Genomic DNA, 26,733 nt, shown 5'->3' with positions numbered 1-26,733 from the left:
TCAAAAGAGCATTTATCCTCTTTTTGTATCAGAACATTAATATGCGTGCATGTGTTTGTGTGTATACACACACATACATACATACACTGTGTGTGTGTATATATACACACACACACACTTCTATATATATATATTTCTGCGATGGGGTATAAAGCTTTTGTCTTGGCAATATTGTAGAAAGAAGATTAAGAGGCCTAGATAGAAGCACCTCCTACTCTTAGCTTGGTACTAAAGCCTTCCTAATACTTTTGCTTCAGTTCTTAAGCTGAAAAAAGTGGGTTGAATTGATTGAAACTAGTCTCGGGGACAGTGAAACAAGTTACATTTGTTTGTGGTCTGGTGGATAAAATAAGATTCCCCAAACAAATTTAAAAGTTCTCTAATGCCAAACTACTTTTAAGCAGAAACAGATTCCAAAAATTCTTCTTTTTGTTAACTTTGAGATACTGCTGTTTTTTGAGGGGGGGGGGAGAGTTGACAAGTTACCCTTGCTTTAAATGCTCTTTTGTAGAAAACATTTTTCTCTAGTTTTAACATACTCTGAATTGTAGACTGTAGATATGATGCGGTACTGGTAGTACCTCTCAATTCCTGGCAAATAGATGGGGAAGAAATGGAAGTAGTGACAGATTTTATTTTCCTGGGCTCCAAGATCACTGCAGATGGAGACTGTAGCCAAGAAATTAAAAGACGCTCGCTCCTGGGGAGGAAAGCCATGGCAAATCTAGACAGCACACTAAAAAGCAGAGACATCACCCTGTCAACAAAAGTGCGTATAGTCAAGGCTATGGTCTTCCCAGTTGCAATGTATGGCAGTGAAAGCTGGACCATAAGAAAGGCTGAGCGCCAAAGAATTGAAGCCTTTGAACTGTGGTGCTGGAGAAGACTCCTGCGAGTTCCTTGGACCGCAAGGCGATCAAACCGGTCAGTCCTAGAGGAGATCAACCCTGACTGCTCTTTAGAAGGCCAGATCCTGAAGCTAAAACTCAAATACTTTGGCCACCTAATGAGAAGGAAGGACTCACTGGAGAAGAGCCTAATGCTGGGAAAGATCGAGGGCAATAGAAGAAGGGGACGACAGAGAATGAGGTGGCTGGATGGAGTCATTGAAGCAGTAGGAGTGAGCTTAGATGGACTCCAGAAGATGGTAGAGGACAGGAAGGCCTGGAGGAACATTGTCCATAGGGTCGCGATGGGTCGGACACGACTTCGCAACTAACAACAACAACAACACTGGTAGTTCTCGACTTAAGACTACAATTGAGCCCAGAGGTTTATGTTGCTATGTGAGACAGTTAAGTGAATATTGCCCCATTTTACAACCTTTTTTGCCACAGTTGTTAAATGAATAGCTGCTGCTGTTAAGTTAGCAATACTGTTGTGAAGTGAGTCTGGCTTCCCCATTGACTTTGCTGGTCAGAAGGTTGCAAAAGGGGTTTGCGTGATCCCTGGACGCTGCAACTGCCAAGGGCCTGAATTTTGATCACGTGATCATGGGGATGCTGTAACGGTCAAAAGTGTGAAAAACAGTCATGTTACTTTGCAACCGTTTTAACTTTGAACGGTTACTAAATGAACTGTTGTAAATCAAGGACTACTTGTAAATGACACTGTAGCTGGCAAGGATAGGAAGATGAAAAGGGAAGCACAGGGAATACAGTGCATTTTTTTTCCTTTTGGTGGTTTTGTATTTCTCTTTGAAACTTGTCTTGGCTTCTAGCATCAGCAAATTTGTTAGTCCAGGGGTAGGCAACCTTGGCTCTTTTATGACTCGTGGACTTCAACTCCCAGAAATCCTGAGCCAGCCATGCTGAGGGGAAAGGGAGAGGTTTCCAAGCTGAGCCATGCTGGCTCAGGAATTTTGGGAGTTGAAGTCCACCAGTCATAAAAGAGCCAAGGTTGCCTACCCTGGTTTAGTCAGCGACAGTGATGACATATAACAATAATACCAATGTTGGAAACGTTATAGATTCATTTTCAGTCCGTATATAATTTCAGAGAATCTCTGGCATTATATTAAAGAGGTACTGCCATTTCTGTTTTCTCTAGTGTCAGCTGCTTAGAATCAGAATTTTCTGATTTTGCAGTCCATATTGAATTCTGCCTTAAATGTAATCACACTGGGGTGTAAATTAGAGCCAGGTAACTGGAAAATAGTAGGACGGTGCAGTGACTTCAGATTCAAAGGCAGGAAGGTACCTTTGGAAATGCAAAGAATGCAGTACAGCTGTGTGGACACTTGCCTTAAGGCGCTGAAGGCAATGTGCTGCAATTCATGCCTCGGTGCAATCAAAGCATCTTTTTGCCTTTACTTGGTAATTCTAATTCCAGGGCCCTTGAAATTAAGTAGAAAAGCATAGCTGACTGAATGTTTGTTTGTAAAAAAAATGTCATAATACTGAACTCATTAATTTGGAATAATCTTTTCTATTTTTTTAAATTCATTATAGAAAAAGTAACAGGGCTGTTAATTTATTTTCTAGCTTATAAATACTCCATTAAGGATAATAAATTGAGACAGTATATCTCTTGTATTTTGTGTGTGTGTGTGTGTGTGTGTGTGTGTGTGTGTGTGTGTGTATGGCATATTGTATTTCTCTTTGTGGATAAAGCCTGAAAAGTTCCTATTCTTTCCAGTTTTAAAAGTATTCAACAGCAGGGAGCTGGGACAAATCTTTCAGAATTATATAGAAGGTGCTATTATGTTTTCTGTTGTTAGATTTGTTCTTATTAATATTTGGGATAGTGTTACATTTTAAATAGTATTTATTAGGAAAAGTTAGCCATAAGTGAAATTGATTTTTCCCTATCTTTATTATTTAATTATATGTAGCTAAAATTAGATTTTCTTGTGTAGCTTCTCCTTTGGAATGCTTCCAATATCTGTAGCCAGCTATTTTTTAAAATAGATTTTACAGTGCTAAAAGTAGCTTCTTTGAAAAGATGTCACAAAGGCTTACTGACCGGAGGATGACTTCATTCAAAATGTAAACATCAGTTCCTGTTTAGTTACTACAAAAACATACAATTCTCCACAAGATCCAAAGAAAGAAATGAGAAAAGGTGACCGAATAACTTTGCTAAGTCTGCCTGCTGAATTCAGAATTGTGTCTTCTCTGCTGGTGGAAGGCCTTGTCATCTGTAAGTCACTATGAAGAAGTTGCACAATATCTGTTCAGATTTAAAATTCTATCCGATATGCTGTTTTCAGGGCATGTCTTTTCTGACAAAAATAAGCTGTTGTGATGGTTATGTAGAAAGCATGTTGGTGGTCTTATGGAAAATGGTTTAAATCCTCATAAAATGTAAATTATTTATTACTTACATTTATATGGCTGCCCACATATAAGTCGCTTTATGACTTTGGATGGCTAACAATCTAAAGATAGTCCTGACAAAAACAGCAGATCTCACTTGGGGTAACTCAAAGGCACACAGTTATCACCAAGATGGGTTCACACACACAGCCAAGCCCACTGACCAAGGGAAAGAAGGCTGCAAGACTTGTGATAGTTCAGCAGGGTTGGACCATTAAAATATTAAGAGAGATTAGTTCCATGATAGAGAAGGCATGTGTTCTGAATCCGGTTGAATATTATTGTTTGATAGAAATGACCCCGAGCATGCTATACTGTCAAATCTTATGGGACAAGCGGAATAACTGGAGACGAGTCTCGCCAAATAAAGGAGAATGCACCGATGAAGGAGAATATTTGTAGCTCAGGAATGAAATGAGGACTCCTTGGTGCTCTGTGAGCTTGCTTGTTTTCTTGCGGACGTTTCATGACCCAACCGAGGTAACATCCTAGTTCAGGGGTCAGCAACCTGAAACAGTGAAAGAGCCACTCAGAACCTATTCCCTCACAAAAGGAAAAACTGGGAGCCGCAAAAAAATGTGTGCGCGTGCGCGTACATGCACACATGTGCAGAACAGGGTTTGACTGAAGAGTGGAGCCAAGGCGAGATATGCACCTACCCTGCATATTTGAATTGATTGGTTGAACTTTTTTAGTCCCACTTTTTTTTTGGACTGCACATGGCAGAAGACTGGGAGCCGCAGGAGATGGCTGAAAGAGCCGCATGTGGCTCCGGAGCCGCGGGTTGCAGACCTGTGTCCTAGTTGTTGATGATTAGCCAGCAGTGATGATGTTACCTCGTTTGGTTAATGAACCGTCTGCAAGAAAACAAGCAAGCTCAGAGAGCATCAAGGAGCCCTCAGATGAACTTATGCGTTGAAAAGATCCTTATAGATGACGGTCAGCACCTTAAATTAAATGGGGAAGCCTCCTGGGAGCCAGTGTAGCTCACAAAGTAACCGTGTTATATGGGTGTGCGAAGGCATGCCCATAAGTATTTGTGTTGCTGAATTCTGGACCAGCTGTAGCTTCTCAGGTCTTCATAGGCAGTCCAGATAGAGTAGATTGCACTAATGCAGACGTGGGGGAGGGGTGACAAATCTTGAGTAACTACTATGAGAAGGGCCCCCAGGTGATGGAACAGGTGCATTTGACCTATAAGATGAATTTATGCAAAGGCTCTCTGAGTCATGGTTGCCCTATGCTCTTTGAACAGGAGCTGACAACAATCTTCTAGAAGGACTCCTAAACTGCATACCTGCTCTGCTTGAAGGCATGCTAACCCCATTCAGAATCTCAGACCCTGATCAGGGGGAATGGGAGTCCCAAAGCCACAGCTACTCAGTCTTGCAGGCTTGAGCAAATTACTCCTCATCTATTTAGCCACAGCCACTAGGCCCAAATACCTGTCGTTCCTTGGGAGGTTTTAGGAGGCATATGGATCTAGAACACAGCATCCTCGGGACCAGCGGGTTTGAACTTTTCCCAGATAACTAGGAAATAACCATATTTTAGTCCGCTTACTGGATTTGAGACTGGAATCTAGTTCAGGGTGATTCTGAGCAAGTTGATCGGCGAATATTCCTCACAGGGCATTGTAGGTGTTCCTCTGGCCCAAGTGCCAAGCATCCGGATTTTGATTGTGTGACCATGGGGATGTTGCAGTGGGTCTGTGACAATTCGCCACAGCCAGTTCACCACAACCAAAGAGAGAAGCAGCCTGGAATTAAGGAGAAACTTCCTGACAATGAGGACAAGTAACCAGTGGAACAGCTTGCCACCAGAAATTGTGGGCGCTCCATCACTGGAGGTTTTTTAAGAAGAGACTGGACAGTCACCTGTCTGAGACAGTACAGGTTCTCCTGCTTGAGCAGGGGGCTGGTCTAGAAGACCTCCAAGGTCCCCTTTTTCTGATTCTGATTCTGATTCTATTCTATTCTATTCTATTCTATTCTATTCTATTCTATTCTATTCTATTCTATTCTATTCTATTCTATTGGTGGAAAAGAATCATTAAAGAAAGGAAGCAAAAGGAGGAACAGAATGAAACGTGAATGACAAAAATTATTTTTTAAATTTATTTTAAATAATTGAATTGAATTGTTACATTGTCCCGTGGCGAGTTGTCCCTGTCTGTGCTGCAACAGTGGCAAGTATGAAAATGGTGATAAGTCAATTTTTTCAGTGCCGGTGTAACCTCGAACGGCCAGTGAATGTAAGTCAAGGACTCCCTGTACTTCTATAATGGTGATGTTCGCGGAGTCGCTTTCAATGCTAATCAGATAGAAATTTCGAAGGGGAGATGGTGGGCGGGAACAACAATGTGGGATATTGACGCAAATGTTTATGAGAGCCTTGCCCTTGATGGTACTTCAGGATATTTCTTTTTAAAGGAGACTTAATAGAGACAGCTTGAGGGAATGGTCAGGCAAGAGGCCAGAGAAAGCAAGGTCAGTGGAGAAAATGTAACTGAACCAGTGAGTCATATTTTTCCCCCTTTTTTGTGAGCAGTGAAAGTTAGGTCATCGCAAAGTACGTAACAGGCAAGTCTTTTATGGATTGCAACAGCCATCGGATCTCATAGATTTCAAACATAGGAAAGTTCTATAAAGTGGGTGCCCTGTAGTGTCTGAAGTCCACTAGTCGTAAAAGGGCCAAGTTTGAAGACCCCCGGCATAGATCAAGTAATAAATTCTAATTATTTCTTTATGGTAAAAGACCAGAAACAACATAGGCAGCAAGCAAGTAAAGAAAAAAAAGAGAAAAGTACTTGATTTCAATAATAAAACATAAACTTTCGATGTGTTTGTATTCTCAGTTTGAGGCTCTTCTGCATTTATTCATCTTAATGTTGTCATTAGCAATTTAAAAAGAAAATGGAAATAATCTACGCTATTGTAATCCATGGAATAAACTTAGACATCCAGGCAAACAGAATTAGAAAATCAGCAGTAAACCTATATACAGGCTTGAAAAATAGATTTAATAGGTTGACAAATTAATTAATCAGAGGTGGGAAATATTAAATCATATAGCTAAATGGGAAGGAGGAAATATAAACATCTATTGTGTGATTCGTATGTCATTTGACATTCTGTTTTTTATGCAGTCACACGGATACTAAAAAACTGGGAAGTAGACAGGTGTTTCTATAGCAGAATGGGCTTTGTGATGGTATATCAAGAACATTGTCTTTCGGAAGCACAGAGCCTTCCACCACTGCTGTTGAAATGAAATTCTTCCTGTGTAACATGGATAGTATCAGCGGTGGGATTCAGCCAGTTCGCACCAGTTTTGGCAGAACTGGTAGCTAATTTTTTGTCGCCCAGGCCCAGAATGGACTTCTGGAAGCGGCATCCACACAGAGAACCGGTTGTTCACATATATGAATCCCACCACTGGATAGCATTATACATGTGACACTCATTTGTTTAACTTTTAAGAGGATGTGAAGGAAGGAAGTGTATTCATATTGTGATTTTTGATTCCTCTCTTGCTAACTTATTTTTAAATTGCTTCTGAGAAATAAATACCGGTAGTTCCCCCTTGAATATTTTTTTTTAAAAAAATTTTTTGGTCAAAATTGCTTTCCTTTTTTACATGGTTTAACTAGCGTGTAAAATACTGAAACATTTTACTGGTTACTTAATCTAGGACTTAATCTAAAAGAAACACAGATTTTGTTCAAATATTGAGTGGGGTACTATTTAATATTTCACAGTTCCTTCAAAGATTAATTTATCCTCAATCTTGCTGGAATTTGTTGTTGTTGTTAGTTGTGAAGTCGTGTCAGACCCATCGTGACCCCATGGACAACGTACCTCCAGGCCTTCCTGTCCTCTACCATCTTCGGGAGTCCATTTAGGCTCTTGGAATAGGGCTGGCTTTTCTCTCAGGCATGGAAGTCAAAACGTAGTGAATTAAATGTCTTTGAGCTGATAAGTTAATTTTCAATAGTTACTTTCTGTTTTTTTTTGTTTTGTTGAGTTTATTGTATTGCATTCTGTTATTGTATTGATCCATTTTATGATATTAACCTACCAGTCACTTTTATGACATGGGAGACTATGCAAGTATAGTAAATAAATTAAACCAAACCATTTAAAATTGGTAAAATTGTGTCATTAAGCACTGTTTATTTTTTTGTAGAAGTCTTTTCTATTTAGGCCAGTGAAGAATTTTCTTCCACTTGGCCCACTGTACATTTACACGATGGTGAGTTCCTCATGCCTTCTGTGCCATCCTTTATCTTTTTATTTTAGAAGACCATTCTGCAATGCATATGTTTGTTATTCCTAGCATATTTGAATATAGGAATAGTAACAATGGCTACAACAGAGCAGAGTAAGGAACTGAGTCCTAATTACAATTGCTTTGTTATTGATAAAGGTAAAGGTAAAGGTTCCCCCGCACATGTGTGCTAGTCATTTCCGACTCTAGGGGCCGGTGCTCATCTCCGTTTCAAAGCCGAAGAGCCAGCGCTTGTCCGAGGACGTCTCCGTGGTCATGTGGCTGGCATGACTAGATGCCAAAGGCGCACAGAACGCTGTTACCTTCCCACCGTAATGGTCCCTATTTTTCTACTTGCATTTTTACGTGCTTTCGAACTGCTAGGTTGGCAGAAGCTGGGACGAGTAACAGGCGCTCACTCTGTTACGCGGTAAATCTGTAAAAAGAAGTTTGTGCTGTTTCTTCAGTTTTTCGGACTGGAGGCCAAAAACTGACTTTTTTTTCCAGAGAACTGCTTGGAAATGGCTAATAGTAATGCATTGCCTCCCTCCCCAAAGAAGGCCACCATTAACTTTAAACTGATTTGACACAGAGTAGGGTGACTCTTGTATTTATTGGTTTTGTCTAGTCCTCATCAATTGTGTCGGTCTGGATTCATCTAATGACAAAATGGGTAAAAGAGTGATTGCTGGACTAAGGATATAATTGCATATTAATTAGGCTTTTAATGATCAGGTTACTCAAGTGTAATGTGTAAATTATTGTAGCAGTTTGATGACACCTGTGTTACTAATAGTGTGCCTGTGTAGATGAATAGAGACAGCTGTGTTATTAACAAGGAAGCTTTTGTTGTCAACCAGAGAACAAAGCTTTTCATATTGTTCTCTGATTCCGTCTTTTAAAATGTTTATTGTCTAAAGTTAAAATGCAGTCTTTATTTTATTATCTCCTCTATTGGTATAATTATGGATTTTCAAAACTGAATTATTTTCACAAGTATTGAATGTGTAGTTCTATAGTAACATCCTTAATGAATACTTTTGAAACCTATCTTCTAGGATTTCTGTTTGTGGTACAGTAAAGTCTCCATTTTGAGCTTGACTTATGACCCCTTCGTGGACGTGTTGTTTTCTTTATGAGGTCAGCCAGGTGTTGCCACCTGTTAAGAAATGGGGTGTAGCCTGGCTGTTTCACAGAGTGCAGTGGCAATGAGCAAGCACGCCTCCTTGAAACATTAGAACAGGGGTCCTCAACCTTGGCAACTTTTAAAACTTGTGGACTTCAACTCCCAGAATTCCTCAGCCAGCTCTGCTGGCTGAGGAATTCTGGGAGTTGAAGTCCACAAGTCTTAAAGTTGCCAAGGTTGAGGACCCCTGCATTAGAGCACCTGTGCTTTGCAGAAAGCTTAATGCAGATGTTTTGAAGGCTTTCCCTGATTGTTTGCATATTATGTGCCCATTCAGACAACAGTTCCACTGGGACTGACTGACCCTTAAGTGGAGCCTTTTAGAGGATGTGGCTGCTTTAATGGTCCAAGGAAGAATGCTTCACTGATGTTTGTGTAATTCATGAAACACTGTATCCTCTTCAAATACTTTCACAACACTTCTATATAGTTTTAATTCTGAAGCCAGCCTCTCTCTGGTTTTTTTTTTTAACTCAGAAAACCAAGATTCAAATAATTTGAATTAATGCTGAAGACGAGCATTAAAATACCTTTTGTAACCTTTTGAATGTGGATTGCTGCGCTGAAGAAATGGACTTGTATCTAAAATATTTTTATATTATTCACAACAAAGCCAGGTTAGAAGTAATATGAAACCTATTGTGGGTGAAGCAATTTGAGTTTGTAGCCTTTTATCTTAAGTGATTAAAATCACGCACACGCGCACACACACATCTGGATAAGCTACTTAGTTACTTTTACTTTTGTTCTTGAGGTGTGGGAAAGTAGTATATTAAAGCTGTTCAGGTTGTACAGATAATGTTGGTCGGGATGGTTGAAGAATTAGGTAGAAAGGACTCTCAATATGCTATTGATATCAGTAGCAAATATTTTATTATTTGTATACCGTTTGCAGAAGACTGTATACCGTTTGCAGCAAAAACTAAAGTTTATTTGGATTTTTGTGGCCCAGATCTGGTAGCCTTAGCTCAGGGGTAGGCAACCTCGGCTCTTTTATGACTCATGGACTTCAACTCCCAGAATTCCTGAGTCAGCTGACTCAGGAATTCTGGGAGTTGAAGTCCATGAGTCATAAAAGAGCCGAGGTTGCCTACCCCTGCCTTAGCTATAGTCTTCCTTGAGCCATTTGCCACGAACACGTTCTAACTGTATGGAGTGTGAAGCTCCCTGTGTTCTTGCTCTCTCACATAAGATAAAACTCAGTTAATTATATCCTCCAGGGCAGGAGGCTGTTCTGCCAGAAAATATTAATTTAATTGTCACCAGTACATTAAAAGGTTTTTAACATATTATGTTAAAACAAACTACACTTATCAAAATCTGTGGTATCCATGCCTGAACATGTCTTTGGACAGTATGAGGGCTGTCTCTACCAATTCCAATATTTAAAAATTCACCTGCAGATTTGCTCCCCCCCTTTTCCCCCCCTTCTTTTTCTGGTTAATTGCTAAAAACAAATGAAATAATTGTGGTTTCTGCTCTGGAAGAATGAACATGAGCAAAAAAGAAAGAATCTATTGCTAGCAAGGTGAGAGGTCTATGTCTCAGAACCCTCCCCCGTCCCTTTCTGCTGGACCGTCAGCATTTAAATCCTAAAGATAGATTACACTGGCATCCTCAATCGTTTTCTGTGGGACACAGCATAAAAAAAGTAATGTATTATGCATAGATCCTTGCTTTAAAAAAACTTTTTTTTTACATTTGAAAGATAGAAGAATAGCAGGAAGCAGATCAAACCGGCCGGTTCAAACCTTCCTTTGCAGCAAAATAAAATGTGGACTGCATCAACAGTACACAAACCCACAAAGAGATAGAGAGCACACCTGCATTTTCTACTCCCCAGACGTTTAGCAGGCTAGCCAGACACTCCTGCGTTCTCAAATATCCACAAATAAAAGGGCATGACAGATTACACAGAATGCGATTAGGAAAGAATGGTAACAAGGTCAACAATTGCAAAAAGAGAAAATCAAAACACAGAACTTTTGGGAAAAGATAATTGGATTGTGTTGATGATGACTTGCTGAGTTTAGCTATTCATGGTCTCACTGCATGTGGCCTTCTGTCCTATAAATTATGGAGTTTTCAATATTTTTTTTTAAAGAGGAATATGCTCATTTTACATATAAAGGCATATTGAATCTCAGTTTCAGCAGGAACCAGAGACATCCATATAATAATAATAATAATAATAATAATAATAATAATAATAATAATAATAATAATAATAATAATAATAATAATAATAATAATTAATAATAATAATAATTTTATTTGTATACCGCCCTTCTCCCGAAGGACTCAGGGCGGTGAACAGGGCAATACATGTTAAAAGACAAGAATACAAAAATTAAAAGAGATTAAACAAGATGCCCAAGAACTATAACAATAAGTTAAAATACATAAAAAGCAATAAAACCCAAATGCATGCAGTTAAGCAAGCTAGCATGTGCTGCTGTACATTTATACTTCATCACTTTTGGGTGAATTTAAGCACAGTTTTACATTCAACATTCACAACCATATCTTTGATGTTGCCTCTAGCGTTCTTTCTGCTTTTCTTTTGAAGGTCACACATCTTAACCTGATGAGGACCAATACTTCATCATAAGAATTATTCTGATAATTTTCCTTACCCAAAAAAGGAAAAGGATTTACTTGACTTCTAGGGAGTCAGGTAATGTGCAATGTATGGAAGAATACTCATCTTTTTTTTTCTCCTGTCCTGATATGCTGCTGGCCAGAACATTTTCAAGGCTGTGCTATATATTTATACCTGGTGAGGCCATTGTTGTCTCAGAAGTGGACATGATTCTAAAATTCAACAAGTTATGTAGTTGCTTTACCTGCCTTGACCAGTAAACCATAGCATTACTTTCTCTCTCACAGTCTAGCCTAACTCTTCTAGCCATGTATTGCCTAATGCTTTGGAGGATGGGACAATTTTAATTTCAGATCTTATTTTGAGACAGAATTCAAAGCCTTGGAAGTCCTGGTTAATTTCCAGGCCTAGCTTTAGGTGGAATGGGGAGTGTCTTGGTTAGATGGGTTTTTGCACTGGGTGACCCGATTCCATCTTGTTTTGTTTTGTTTTGCATTTTTCTTACTCATTATACTGTGAGCTGTCCAGATTTGGTTTGGAAGCTGGACTGTGCCTTAATTAAATTATATCAATGAATATAAATTGAGTGTGTAGAAGTGCTACGAGGGCCAGCAGACTAGAAATTAATTGGAATAATCCTTACAAATATTTGGAGGGAAGGCTGGGGGTGAAGGAGTGGAATGCTCTTTTAACATAAAAAGTGCAAGGAAGGGGTGGGGGTGGGGGGGGTCAAGGAATTTTTCTCTATCCAGTGAATCCCACCGGTCACCATACTACACTAAGGGAAAACTCAATCTAAATCAAAAAATAACCTAAAATAAATGGGCTTGGATCTGTGAAAGACACTTCAGGGGCAGATAGTATCCCAATACTTAGTACCGGTCACCCTCAGTCCAGCAGAATTACTAGTCCAGCTGTCCCTTTCAGTAATTTATGGCTTACACTTCAGTCAATCTTTCTCCAAAGGCAAGAGTTAGAAACGCTGCCTCTGTGTCAAGGGCTCCTTAAATCCTCTTGGTTGGCTCTATAACTCCACTGTGATCTCTGTCCTCCAAGATTAACGCAGTAGCATTATGGACATGATTGATCCCACCTGTTGTACTGGCCTAAAGAGGAGAATGTGAAGAATAATAACTCCAGTTGCAAAACACATGAAAAATTCCAATCGCAGTTGCACAAACCAAACCAAACCAAAATCACCCAAATTCAGAAATATTTCTGAAATTCCTCCACATTTTAGTGAAATAATACACTCTCTGAAGCTTGCTTGTTCTGACTTGGATACAGACTACTTGAAATTAGCTATTCTGGGAACAGAACAGCTTGTTCATGGAATATTCTGCAAATCACATTTAACTAACATCATCTGGGCAGGTAAACTATTCCCTAACAACTGTGTTTTGCCTGGATTAAGCTTTGGCTTCTTGGCTTTCATCTTGTCTGCTTTTGTAGCCAGGCGTTATTCAGCATGTCAGCCGCCTAGTAGAGATCTACTAGACACTATACAACACTACATATCCTCTTCACGACTTGTTTTCCTTGTTACCTTCTGGGAGGAGGGGGCTTCGTGGTATCCATAGCAGAACATCCAGATTCAGTCACAGTTTTGTTACGTACAATATTAACCTTGTGAACTCTCAAGCTTCCTCCTCCTGTTATGTATTCAAGATGGACGGTGATTAATATTTATATGTTACTTACATGTAAGGAGGTAGATCTAAACCTCCAATCCTTTCGCCGCGGCCTCAAAACACACCTGTTCCACCAGGCTGACCTAGACTGACAGGCATTTTAATTAATTTATATTTAGTATTTTTAATTCATTTTTTAAATTCTCTAATTTTAATTTATTGCACTGATGTTCTCAATTTCATTTTTATCTTGATTTCTGTACTTATTATATGTTTTGTTGTTAGCCGCCCTGAGTCCTTCGGGAGATAGGGCGGGATATAAATCCCATCAATAAATAAATAAATAAATATACATATGTTGTATAGTATAGTATGTTTAAATTTGTGTTATGTGTACACTTTGAAAGCAAGCAACTAAATTTCATTTTTAGTGTGTGCCATTGTACCCACAGGAAAAAATGACAAAGCTCTATCTATCTATCTATCTATCTATCTATCTATCTATCCATCCATCCATCCATCCATCCATCCATCCATCCATCCATCCATCTATCAACAGGAGCAGGATGAAGCATCCTAGAATTGTAGAATTCAATTATAGTAAGGAACTTTGGAAATCTTGTAGCCCAGGGGCATCCAACCTTGGCCAGACCTGTGGACTTCAATTCCCAGAATTCCTCAGTCAGCAGTGGCTTAAAGTTGCCAAGATTGGACACCCCTGCTCTAGGCTGTTGCTAGTGCAGTGATCCACTTCTATTGCATCCCCAGGAGAAGACCATCCACTCTTGGTTCAAACATTTTCAGTAAAAGATGAGCTACCTTTTAAAACAGTCTGTTCTGTTGCTGTATAATTTTACAGGAAGTTGTCCTTATAATTTAAGATCCATTTTTATTTGTCCAAACTTCTGGTGAGAGAGAGGGAGAGGGACACACACACACACACACACACACACACACACACACTGTACAATTGAGCCCAGCATTTTTGTTGGTAAGTGAAACATTTGTGAAGTGAATTTTGCCCCATTTTACAAGCTTTGTGCCATAGTTGGTTCAGTGAATCACTGCAGTTGTTAAGTTACTAACAGGGTTGTTAAATGAATCTGGCTTCCCCACGGGCTTTGCTTGTCAGATGTTCGCAAAACGGGTTCACAGGACCTCCGGGACACTGGAACCGTCATAAATATGAGCCGGTTGCCAAACATCCGAATTTTGATCATGTGACCATGGGGATGCAGCAACGGTTGTAAGTGTAAAAAATGGTCATAAACCACTTTTTTCAGTGCTGTTGTAACTTTGACCGGTCACTAAATGAACTGTTGTAAGTCGAGGACTACCTGTAGTTTCCTTTAATGAGGCTAGATCGCTCCTTGTACGGAGGAATCTGTACTTCTCTAGATCAGGGCTTTTCAATCTTTTCACCCATTGTACCACTTTTAGGATATGGCAACATCTGAGTACCACCAGTCACCTAGCAAGGTGTCAAAAACTTGATGACCCCCCCAAAAGGGAAAAAAGTGATGAAGTACAGGTAGTCCTCGACTTACAACAGTTCGCTTAGTGACTGTTCGAAGTTACAATGGCACTGAAAAAAGTGCCCCCCAAGCCACAGCTGAGCAAGACACCTGCCTGCCTGCCCGGTGGCGCTCTTCCTCCTGTCCGAGGTTTTCATTGTTGGCAGCGGGGGTGGGGGGGTATTTGGTTTTTATTCCCCCCCCGTCTGCTGGATGGTTGCAGCAGGTTTTGGTCACTTCACATGACACTGGGACATACTGACCGTCATAAATATGAATCAGTTGCCAAGCATCTGAATGTAAATCACAAGACCTGGAGATGCTGCAACATTCCAGCTGATCGGCGATTCTTCTGGGCTCAGAAGCGCCAGGATCAGCGCCGAGCTCCAGCTGGATCCTGGCGCTTCCGCTGAGCCCTGATAGCCCTGCAGCTCCAGCCGTCTCTCGCTCAGGCTTGTGCGGTGCTGCCACCGGTTCAGCTCATTCCCCTCCAAGGCTACTTTTCTAGGATGGTCGCGTACCACCTGCCAGGTGCCAATGTACCACAGGTGATACCCATACCACTGGTTGAAAAGCCCTGGGCTAGATGCAGCTGAGCATCTTTGTGGGGAACATTAGTTAACCAGAGCTGATCGGCTGAACTGACCAAGCACCTAGTCCACATTATTGAAATAGGGGAAATAGAGTTTTGCCCTTGTGATGCAAATTCCATCTCTTTTGCATACAAGCCCTTCATTGTCATTTCTGTACAAAAAGCACAAGGGTGGGTGCTTTCGTTGTTTGCCATCTGGCTCTTGTGCTACCAAGTCTTAATATCTAAAGATGGGGCCTAATCATTTCCTTAGATTGAACCGACAGAACTGTAAAATCTTAGTCATGCCCAAATTTCTTCTGTTCTGCTATCTAAGGTGTCTAGCTGTCTAGCCATCCTGTCATGGGAAACTCCTGAGGTTTCCTCTATGGGTAATTGAATATTGCCTTTTTTTTTGCATTTGGCACATCATGCGTGCTAACGATTGCTCAGTGTGGGATTTGAGAGCTAATAGTAGCGTACTGTAGGTCAAGTTGGGAAATAAGTGAGTGAAATACATACCACGTTTGATTAATTTGTAGATTTGATTAAATGTGGAAAAAGTTGCTATTGATTATGTGAACGGTGGCAGCACTTTCGTAACATGAACTGGATTTTGGATCTAAAAACTACTATCTAAGATGGCTTGGTAAGTTATTAATACATTTTAGTTGGAGGGGAAGTGGAGTAGGTAAACCCGATTGCTTTATATGTTCACTCTCTTAGTTATACCCAAGATCCATTCAAGAATTTTCAGTATCGGAAGTATGGAAACATCAGGGATAGTAAGAAACCTAATAAACTTGGTTTGGTAGATATTTCTAGGCATTCAATAATATAGCTTAGGTCAATATCGAAAAGAGTCATTTTAAGGATTGATAGTCTGGCATAAGGGAGGGCTAATCTCCAAATATTTTGCTTTGAAAATAAGAAATACGAAAGAGTGGTAGAGAACAGTGGGCTGATTGGAAGGAAAGAGCGTAGTTGCCGGGTGCCTAAGGAACGTGTGGTCATTTCTCATGATTTGATGCTTTAGTTCAAAGTTCTTTTAACTTAGTCTGAGTTCTCTTTAGGGCTTAGACACATTCCATGACTCGATAGGAAACTTTAATAAGAAGAAAGTCAAGCCTGGGGAACTACAGTTTGAAGCACCTTCAAAACTCTTGGGTGTGGCCGTTTGGAACTTCCAGAAATTGTTAATTAAAACTTTAAATGTAGTAGAGAAAATACATTTAACATGTGGATGAGGAAGATGAGTTTAATTATACTGAACTTTAAATTAAGTTGTAAATGAAATCAATTTTTTTTTCATGGCTATGCTTACTGCTTTGGGGATTGTGGTTCTCACACAGTTATGCTTATGGTGTTAGGCTGTAAAAAGGTAATTTAGATTTGCATGTTAACCTGATAATAAACTGGTGTTGAAAAGGTAGAAAAATTACAGTCGGTGCCATTAGGTATAAAGTCTTGATTTCTTTTTAAACCATATTTTTCCTTAAAGCATTTGGTGGGAGAAATCCTGACTTCAAATATCTAGTATAGAATTGGGAACAAATAGTCTCGAGAGAGATAACCTTTGACAAAAAAATATACTGAGTGCTCTTGCACCAATAGGAATGTTTGTTGAATGCTGTTGATGTAGTGTAGTATGTTAACTCCAAGAAGGTGCAAAAACTACATTTAAAGTGCCAGATTGCTTTACTTTCATTTTTATACAAAACAACAACAACAACAATAATAGTAATAATAATAATAGTAATAATAATAATAATAATAATAATAATAATAATAATAATAATAATAATAATAATAATAATAATGTTCGAAGGAGGTCTTCTAGTCCAACCCCCCTGCTTCTAGTCCAACCCCCTGCTCAGGAAGGAAACCCTATACCAGTTATGGCGAACCTTTTAGAGTCCGAGTGCTCAAACTGTCACCCAAAACCCACTTAATTTAATTTTTTAATTTAATTTAATAATATTTCTATACCGCCCTTCTCCCTGAGGACTCAGGGCGGTTCACAGGGCAAGAGTAAAATACAAAATACAAATACTAAAAAGAAATTAAATGATTGCCCAATTTTAAAACAATTGATATACAATTATAAAACCCCAAAGATAAAATTAAGAATACAAAAAATAAAAAACCCCACCAATCCCCATCAGGCTAGGCCGGCTTGTACAAACAAAAACGTCTTGAGATCGCGACGAAAGGAGCGAAGATCGGGCGCCATCCGGAGCTCTACCGGTAACTGATTCCACAGCTCCGGAGCGCCCACAGAGAAGGCTCTCCCCCTGGGGGCCACCAATCGACATTCTCTGATCGGTGGCACCCTGAGGAGGCCCTCTCTGTGGGAACGCACAGGGCGCAGGGAGCTTGATGCCGGCAGCAGATGTTCCCTGAGGTACTCCGGCCCCCTGCCATGTAGGGCTTTGAACACCATTACTAGTACCTTGAATCTCACCCGGAAGGCAACTGGTAACCAATGCAGCTCACGGAGCAAAGGTGTAACGTGGGAGTATCGGGAGACTCCCAACACAACTCTCGCGGCTGCATTCTGTACCAGTTGGAGCTTCCGGGTGGTCCTCAAGGGCAGCCCCATGTAGAGAGCGTTGCAGTAGTCCAGACGAGAGGCCACGAGCGCATGAGTGACCGTGCATAAATCATCCCGGCTTAGATAGGGCCGCAACTGGCGCACCAGGCGAACCTGGGCGAAAGCCCCCCTAGTCACAGCTCCTATATGGTCTTCCAAGGTGAGCCGTGAATCTAGGAGGACTCCCAAGTTGCGAGCCCTATCTACGGGGGGTAATAGTTCACCCCCCATAGCAAGAGGTGGGATGTCCGAATAAACCCGGGATGAAGGTATGCAAAGCCACTCAGTCTTGTCGGGGTTGAGTTGAAGTCTGTTCCTCCCCATCCAGACCCAAATCGCCTCCAGGCAACGGGACATCACGTTGAGGGCATCACTGGGGTGGTTTGGGGTCGAAAGGAAAAGCTGGGTATCATCAGCATACTGATGATACCCAACTCCAAAACCACGAATGATCTCACCCAGCGGTTTCATGTAGATGTTGAACAGGAGAGGCGAGAGGACCGACCCCTGAGGAACTCCACAAACGAGAGACCTCGCGGTCGACCTCTGCCCTCCTGCCAACACCGACTGCGAACGTCCCTGGAGATAGGAGGAGAACCACTGTAAGCACTTATGTATTGTCAGGTGCCGGCTGGGCGTAGCCATTGGGTGGGTGTGGTCAAATGCATGGGTGTGGCCCATTGGGTGGGTGTGGCTGCAGTGGTAACAGCAGACTGGGTGGGACTAAAGTTCAATCAATTCCAACTTTGTGAGATCTTTTTTTTCCTGCGAGAAGTTGAAATTGGTTGATTAATTGAACCTTTTTTTTTTTGCACATGGCAGCGGAGGCCTAAAGGGAAAAGTTTTTATAAAACCCAGCTGAAGGCCTAGGACTGGGGCGACGGCGCACACGTGCCCACAGAGAGGGCTCTGCTTGCCACCTGTGGCACACGTGCCATAGGTTCGCCACCACGGCCCTATACCATTTCAGACAAATGGCTGTCCAGTCTCTGAATATTGTACCTTCTATGTTCAGTACTTGTAAATTACTTATTTCGAAACTTTTAAAGTACCATTCTTCTTCGTAGGTTTGGACTTTACTGTGTGTACAGGTAGCCCTCGTTTAGTGACTATTTCATTTAGTGATTGTTCACAGTTATGACAGTGATGAAAAGTAGCTTTGCAACCCTTCTTCATATTTATGGCCTTTGCAGGCCTGTAAAGCCAAGGAAAATTGAAGTAAGATGGTAAGAAGCAAAGGTCCCAACTGGTTGCTAAACAAAGTCCACCTCTATACTGAACCGTGTCAAAGGAAATTCCTGATTATTTCCAATTTTTATTACAGATTTGAAGAACCATCTGTTTATTGGGACTGACCTCCTGCTGAGAGCCAGAAAATCTTTTTAAAGTAGGTATTCTGTTTTCGTTTCTCCTGCTTGCTGGCATGTAAACACTGATAGATTATATTGTATAAACCAGGATACAATTGCGCAAGGGCCCTGAAAGTTATTACCATAGCTTAACAGCAATAACTTTCGGGGTCTTTACTCACTTGTATGCTGCACTGTACGTTTTCTGCAGCATTAACTTGGGGGTAATTCTCTTGCGCTAACATTCCTCGATGACTATCTTTTATAATTTTAGATATTGCAGTCCTACAGCAAATGGAAGGTATTTCTCAAGGCTTAAATTTCTCATGAGTGGACATTGGTTGGTATTGTTTCAGCTGCACTTTGAATTTCCTCTAGCATCAGGACTAGCAGATCAGTCGGGCTGTAAAAAATGTAGGTTATTTTAAAAAGTTTATTTGAGGGGACTGCCTCTGCCCAGTCAACGTCTGCCCACCCTGTTAGGTCTGTCAGGAAGGGCATTTTTTTAGGTCTCACCCACAAAGGAAGGCCGCCCATAACGACCAGGAGGAGAACTTTGTCTTGTCACAGCAGCCACTCTTTGCAAAACCATTCCCTTTGAGGTCAGATTGGCCCCCAACCTTGCTGGATTTCCAGAAGGGTCAGGGGAGGGCTTTGCCATCGGCCCTGGGGTCTGGGAATGTGGGTACGGAAGGGAAACCTGAGTGCACCTTCCTGTGGATTATGTTTTGTTTTGTTTTAATTAGGGTTGGTTATGTTTTTGATTATTTTGTATTGTTTTTTTGGCATTTTTTTAAACTGCGTACGCAGCTCGGAGTTCTGTATGTGAGATGGGCAGCCATGTAAATGTACTTAATAAATAGTCTCGACTTCCATATAGGTAGTAGTCCTTGACTTATGGCGACAGTTGGGATGAAAATGTAGCATCAACTAGTTGCATCAACTACTCAGACTATGGCTCTCTATGTCTAAAGCCTACCATCCCTTTCACCTTGTACTCTTTTTCTCTGTTTACCAGTTTGGGAGCTGGGGCGGGCACCTGCGAACTCTCCAAGGGTGTGTGTGTGTGTGTGTGTGTGTGTGTGTGTGTGTGTGTGTGTGTGTGTGTGCCTCTTTTATAAGCAAATGACGGATGGAATACAGAATGAAGCTTCTGTTCAACTGCAAACAAAACGCTACTGGGTTTACTTGCTTAGTCACTGGGAAAGAGCCCATATACATTTAGAGTCTCGTTTCTTGGAAGGTCTTGTGGAAGTTAGAAATTTTGTAGAAAGCCACATGTAATCCCCCTTCTGCAATTCTAGCTCTCGTCTGCGTGCGTCTGCTACTTGTTTGGATGCGACCTTTGCTAGCTCAAGATGTCTCTTTAAGAGGTGTTTGGTTGCCTCCCTGGCATCTTCCTGTCTGGCTCTCCTCTTCAATAAACTGCAACCTTCTTCCTAAAGCAGTTGCCATGTTTATTCCCCTCTTGGACTGAACCACAATGAAGACTTGTCTTCCAACAATATTAAGTCTGAAGGTGACGATTTGTGGTATCTTGTATTTACAAGAATGAGCTGCTAGATCAGGGGTCCCCAACATAAACAAGCAAAGACCCATCTGTGGGATGCAGGCAGGATGTGAAACCACGCCCCCTCCAGTCAGAGGAAAAACCTTTCTCCATAAAACTGGTCCCCGGTGCCCAAAAGTTGGGGGCCGCTGCTCTAGATCATTTCTTTTTGATCGGTTTTATAAGAAAAGTTATTCTGCATATTTTGCACTTGGCTGCTAAACTGACACCAGACGAGGAACCGTACAAAAAAGATGATTTTAGAATGTGGTTTTAATCTGGTGCGTTCTTGTTTTTTGGTGTGAGGGAGGGGCTTCCTTTCAATTTTTGATAAATTGTGGGCTTGGGATTCAGCTCTTACTGTAAAGTGATGAAATATGCCCAGATTCAATTTATGGCAGCTTGCTGACCCACCCAAAAAGCAGTTGTGACTCATTGGCTTGTCATTTTCTACAATTTGAGAACTGCTGAATTATATTTTCAATTTATGAGAAAGTCAGAAAATAATGAGCCAGAAACTAATTTCCATTGAAAAATTGATTTTTTTTGTCTCTGTCATTTGTATTTAACCTTGCTTGTAGATATGTTTTTTTTTTCATTTGAGATTATTGTTGAAAAGCCTGGAAAACAAGTCAGGAAGAGTTTTAGCAATCTGCTTTATTTGGCCTTCTTTGTGTTCTCATGCACGAGTCTCAGCCAGCCGTTTACTTTAGATAAATAGCTGGTAGAATGCAGTACAGCATTTTCTTGGATCAAAGTTAGTAACCGAAATCACACTGTGGGTTCTATTCGTGGCTGCTCTGGTAAAATGCAGAAAAGCAAACAAAAACAGCATGGTAGGTATTTTAAAACAGGGGTCCTCAGCCTCTCGGTCCATGGACCGGCACTCGGCTGTGGCATGCCAGAAACCGGTGTGTGCAAACAAGCAAAGCCCCATCCGCGGGATGCAGGCAGCACACGAAACCACGTCCCCTCCGGTCCACGGAAAAACCTCTCTCCACAGAACCGGCCCCTGATGCCCAATACGTTGAGGGCCGCTGTTTTAAAACATGGATATTAACATGTAAGCATATACGCAGTTCCTGTTTCCTATTCACAATTAAATTAAATTCGTGATCTTGCATTCTGGTCTTACATATAAGGGTGCAATATTGTATGAATGTTAGAATAATTCCAGCCTTTGAAGAAGGCTTGCTTTTTCTTATAGCTTCCGAAGTTCCTAAATCTTGATATTTGCATATTATTATTATTATTATTAATAATAATAATAATAATAATAATAATAATAATAATAATAATAATAATAATAATAATTTTAATTTCTATACCATATGCCTTTCTGTTTTCAAAAGATTATATGGAGTTAATTGATTATGCACCATCAGGTTATATTCGACTGCTGATGACAGCATAGATTTTTCTCCATGATGATGATCAGGTCTTCCAACTGTGTACTCATCGCCATTGTAATTGAGTCTCTGCACCTTCCTGCTGGTTCTTCCCTTCTACCTTTCCCAGCATTAGAACCGTTGTGGGAAGTCAGCCCCTCCCCCAGAGAAGGAAATATGAAAAGGGCAGAAAAATATATTTCCTCAAAGGATCTTAAAGAGGCAGAAAAGCATGCCCAGTTTTTTCTTAACAGCCCCAAGTCTCCCTCCCCCAAGCAGAAGCCAGCTCTATAGAAATGCAGGTGTAAATAATCCATTCAGGAAGGTTGGAGGCCCCCAGCTAGAAGATTAAGAAGACGAAGACACCTAAAATCTACACACCCCATCCAAACTCTAAGGACATAATAGGATTAACCCACAGATGCCAAAGGGACACAGGTCGAAATACATAACACAGGAAATGCAAAGCCTCAAACAGGAACAGGAAACAACTCCAAACAAAAGGCTCCAGAGGGTATAAAAAACCCACTCTCTACATGTGCTCGCTCTCTTTTCTTCCAGAGCCATCTTCCTGTCTGGCTCTCCTCTTCAATAAACTACAACCTTCTTTCTAAAGCAGTCGCCATGTTGTTTATTCCCGGCTTGGACTTAACCATGATGAAGACTTTTCCTTCAACACCGTCTCTAGAGAACTAGTTCTTTGCATAACGTCTCCAAAATAGGATAATTTGAGCCTGGTCATTTGCGTCTCGAATGAGAACTCTGGGTTGTTTTGATGATCCATTTATTTGTTTTCTTGGCTGTCCATAGTATTCTCAGGAGACACACACACTTTCAGAGAATCGAAATGACTATCAGAAACATATCTATTGCATTAAAGATGGCATTGAAAAGGTCTACACATCCTGTGCGTAAGGATGCAAGCTTCAAAATGTTTTTGGATTACCATTGAGAAGGCTTTGTGTCTTGAACACACCAACCTAACAAATTTTTGTGGTTTAGAAAGATCTGAAGTAAAATTTATCACTTAGATAGTGGTGTCCGGAATTAAAGATAATAGGATTTTAATCTATAGCCATTTAACCCTTTCATTATTAAAAGTAATATTTTGACCTGGAAACCAGGACACTTGACATAAAACTAAACTTTCTTAGGCTCCATCAATCTGTGTAGAGTTGCACTATATGGATCATTTTCAGAGGGAGCTTCTGGAGTGTATTGGAGTAGTCCAATGTTTATAGACCTGATGGATGTATAATTTGGGTCTGGTTTGAGTACTCCAGAAATTGTACATATAAAAACATCTAACAACTTTCTGCTTGTTATCATTATCTGCACATCTCCAAACAAATATCATCTAGATATTGACCAGCTGAATGTTTGGATGAAAATTCAAATCATGTGTTTCACATTTTAGTTTAATTGTGATTAAGCTTTGGAAGTTTTTCTAACAAACCTAATTTCTGGGGTTGTTTTCCCCCCCCTCCTTTTCTGTCAAATTGGTTAGCAAGGGAAGCTTGAATGAGAGGGGAATTGCATTAGTTTTGCAAGCCTGTGTTAAATACTGAGCCCAAACATCTTAATGCATAGGGCTTGTAAAGGAAACTGCTTTGTGCTACGTTGTTACATGTCAATGCTTATAATTAAGAAGTACAAGAGGGTGTAATTTTTAAGGTGAAAATTGAGTGCTGAAAAGGAACACAAACTTGTGGAAAGAATTTGTAGGCATAGTAGAATATGATCCACTGAAACTACGTATTCACTGTCAGCTATCTAGTGCAGGGGTAGGCAACCTCGGCTCTTATATAACTCATGGACTTCAACTCCCAGAATTCCTCAGTCAGCTATGCTGACTGAGGAATTCTGGGAGTTGAAGTCCTTGAGTCATAAAAGAGCCGAGGTTGCCTACCCCTGATCTAGTGATTCAATATATTTGTCTCTTTGCGAATGAAACTCTAGAAAGTAGAAAGAGTTGACTTGCAATGGGGGCTGGTAATGTGATCTCAAGAGCAGCAAACTGAGATTGTATCCTGGACTACCACGAGTTACAAGTGTCAGTGCCCATAAGAAAAGGACTGGCTGCAGTTCAACATTTATCTATTCTTAAACCGTAGCATATGAAGCTGAGGCTGAGAATCCTGGGTGCTACACAGTAACATAGCCCCTTCCTGTCTTTCTCTGTACAGGCAATCTCAGTTTCTGACCAGTCATTTAACGACCATTCATAGTTATAAGACACCCTCTCCCCCCGCCCCCCCCTCCCGGGGACGTAGGTCCCAGTCCTGAAGTTATGTCTGCTGCAACATCCTTGCGGTTGATCACTCTTACAACTGATGCTGCAGAACCTGCTCTGCTTATTTCCCCCCCCCCCCCACACACACACCTTGCCCCGTCAAGTTCCCACAAGCACCGGGTCTGCTTTTCCCCCTCACCAGATTCGACATGCTCCTCCTTACCTTCCGTCATTGGTCATTCACGTAGCTTTTGAGGTTCTCCAGAACTCAGAAGGTCAGGGTAGGGAAAGAGAACAGGCTGCGGTGTTGCTGACCACATGGCACAATCCCACAAGTGGCCATCTTTCTCTGAGTCTGGCAAAGAGCCTTGGTGGAGCAGTGGGCTAATGCCTCCTTAAGTAACACCAGCTGCCTGCAATTAGTGCAGGTTCGCGTCCCACCAGGCTCAAGGTTGACTCAGCCTTCCATCCTTCCGAGGTAGGTAAAATCAGGACCCAGATTGTTGGGGGCAATTAAGCTGACTTTGTAATAATGCCGCTTCGGGGGCACGAAAGCCCTAATAAGCAGGCATATACATAGAATGAAGGCTATTGCTAAGCACATTGATTTGTGCTTTAGATTGTAAGCCGCCCTGAGTCTTCGGAGAAGGGCGGGATATAAATGGGATTTAAAAAAAAAGTTCTCCGTGTTCTTGTGCTTGCTAAAGCTAGCCTTAAGTCTGCTGGGACAACTCACGCTGCCAAAGCTTACGTCTAGCTTTATCCTGCCAGCTTTCCTCTCCACCCTATGTGCTAGCCTTACGTAGGAGATGACCAGGCTGAGCCCAAGGGAGGACTCAAACGGGTCACAAGTCACGAGTCCCTGTGCACCCGCAAGAGATCCCAAGTCCAGACCACCTTGGATGCCTCCTTCACTCCTGCTCGTTGACCGTTAGTAGCTCAGATTGTTGTAGAGAGCGTAAGCTTGCAATAAACCTTTGCGCTCATTTGAACTGCCTGAATCTCTCGACTTGCCCTGCGCTTGACACTTGAGCTCTGAGATGGTTAACTTTGGTAATGGGGTGGGGTGGGGAGGAGGCCCAGGAGGCTGTTGGGACCCCAAGGGATGGGAGGCAGAGCATGGGATATCTCAGGGGGATTAACTGATAGAGGATGAGGGGAAGTGTGCCACGGGTTCCTGAGCAATGGGCAAACATAGTGACTGTTGGGTGGAACAAAGATTGCCCTGCACTATATTTTGGGTCCATTTCCTTGGGAACAACTGTAAGCATTGTAATATTACGCCTCTGGATTGCATCCCAGAGAGGTAGCCCAATAGAATCGGCTGAGGCATGATCTCCTTTTCATTTCTTGATGTGTATATTCTACTGGGGAAAACCAGACCTTTTCTGAATAGAATTAAATCGGTGCGATTCTAAAATATTTGGAGATAACACGATCTTATCTAAACAACTTGCTTGGGAATAGTGGATCCGACAGTTCTCTTTAGACAAGTAATTTAAATCTGTTTTATTTTGTTGTGGATCCCAACGTTTTCATTACTGCCTCCTTCAGGGAAATCAAACATTCCTCTTTTATTATGCAGATATTTTATCATTTCTGATAGCCTCTTTAGACCTAAAGATGGCAGACTTCATAAACCGGGGAGGGGGGGGCAAGGACCTAAAGAGTTGGTCATGAAACTTTACAAGTTGACAAGTACCCAAGTGGTTCCAGTTATTGACGTGACGCTTCCCCCTTATTCCATCAGAGCAATTCACATTGAATTGTGATGTTTGGTATTTAATAATTCTTAACACTGTGGTATACCAAGAAGCTGTGGTTCAGCTTCAAAGAATTCCTATCAATAAAACAGTTCCCCTCTTGTTGCAGGAATTAACCTTGACCTTGGCAGTGCCACCAGCCAGTTCTGAGAGAAGAAATTCCCGTGAAACGCCTTGGGCAGCATGTAATTGCAAGTTGCTTGCTTCCAAAAGCAGTCTGGTGTTTCATGAGTTCTACCAAGGGGATTGGCAAGGCATCATTGCATTGCTGGCCCCTTACCCAATGTTTAAGGCAGGCAGTATTGTGTGGCCTGAGTAGCGCCGTAGAGTTTGGGAAGTGGATTCTATTTGCCAGAGCTCAGAAATTAGCTTTACATTAAAATATCTTGAATTTTCAATGACTCTGCACTTGAGTTCATTTGTTTAGGTCAGGGGTAGGCAACCTTGGCTCTTTTATGACTCATGGACTTCAACTCCCAGAATTCCTGAGTCAGCATAGCTGACTCAGGAATTCTGGGAGTTGGAGTCCATGAGTCATAAAAGAGCCAAGGTTGCCTACCCTAGGTTTAGGTGTATGATTGATTACGAACTGTCCACTACCAACCCCACAGCTGTCTAGGTTTTTAAGATTCACACAGCACTTCTGACTAGAGGAAAGTAATTTGTTCCAATCTTGAATTAAAGCTGTCTTTTCTTGGTTTAAAGCTGAGCTAATTTCCAGGTTCACAGACTCTTACATGTCGTTGAATCAAACCTACTCACAGCATT

At 41.3% G+C, this 26,733-nt stretch overlaps 1 protein-coding gene across 2 annotated transcripts in view; it reads left to right on the top strand.

The window, feature by feature from the left end:
* Positions 1–26,733, top strand: part of PTK2 (protein tyrosine kinase 2) — a 265,648-nt gene that overhangs the window by 4,669 nt on the left and 234,246 nt on the right. Inside the window, exons 2-3 of one of the 2 annotated variants that reach the window (XM_081323024.1) lie at positions 3,010–3,141; positions 19,008–19,070. The gene's annotated coding sequence lies outside the window, so the exon portion shown is untranslated. The remainder of the gene's footprint in view (positions 1–3,009; positions 3,142–19,007; positions 19,071–26,733) is intronic. The other variant, XM_081323023.1, reaches the window with a different exon arrangement.

The sequence above is a fragment of the Vipera berus genome (assembly GCF_964194415.1).
Source record: "Vipera berus genome assembly, chromosome: 3".
Lineage (NCBI taxonomy): Eukaryota > Metazoa > Chordata > Lepidosauria > Squamata > Viperidae > Vipera > Vipera berus.
Note: the sequence above shows the minus strand (reverse complement) of the source record. Positions and strands in the feature narration are given on the sequence as shown.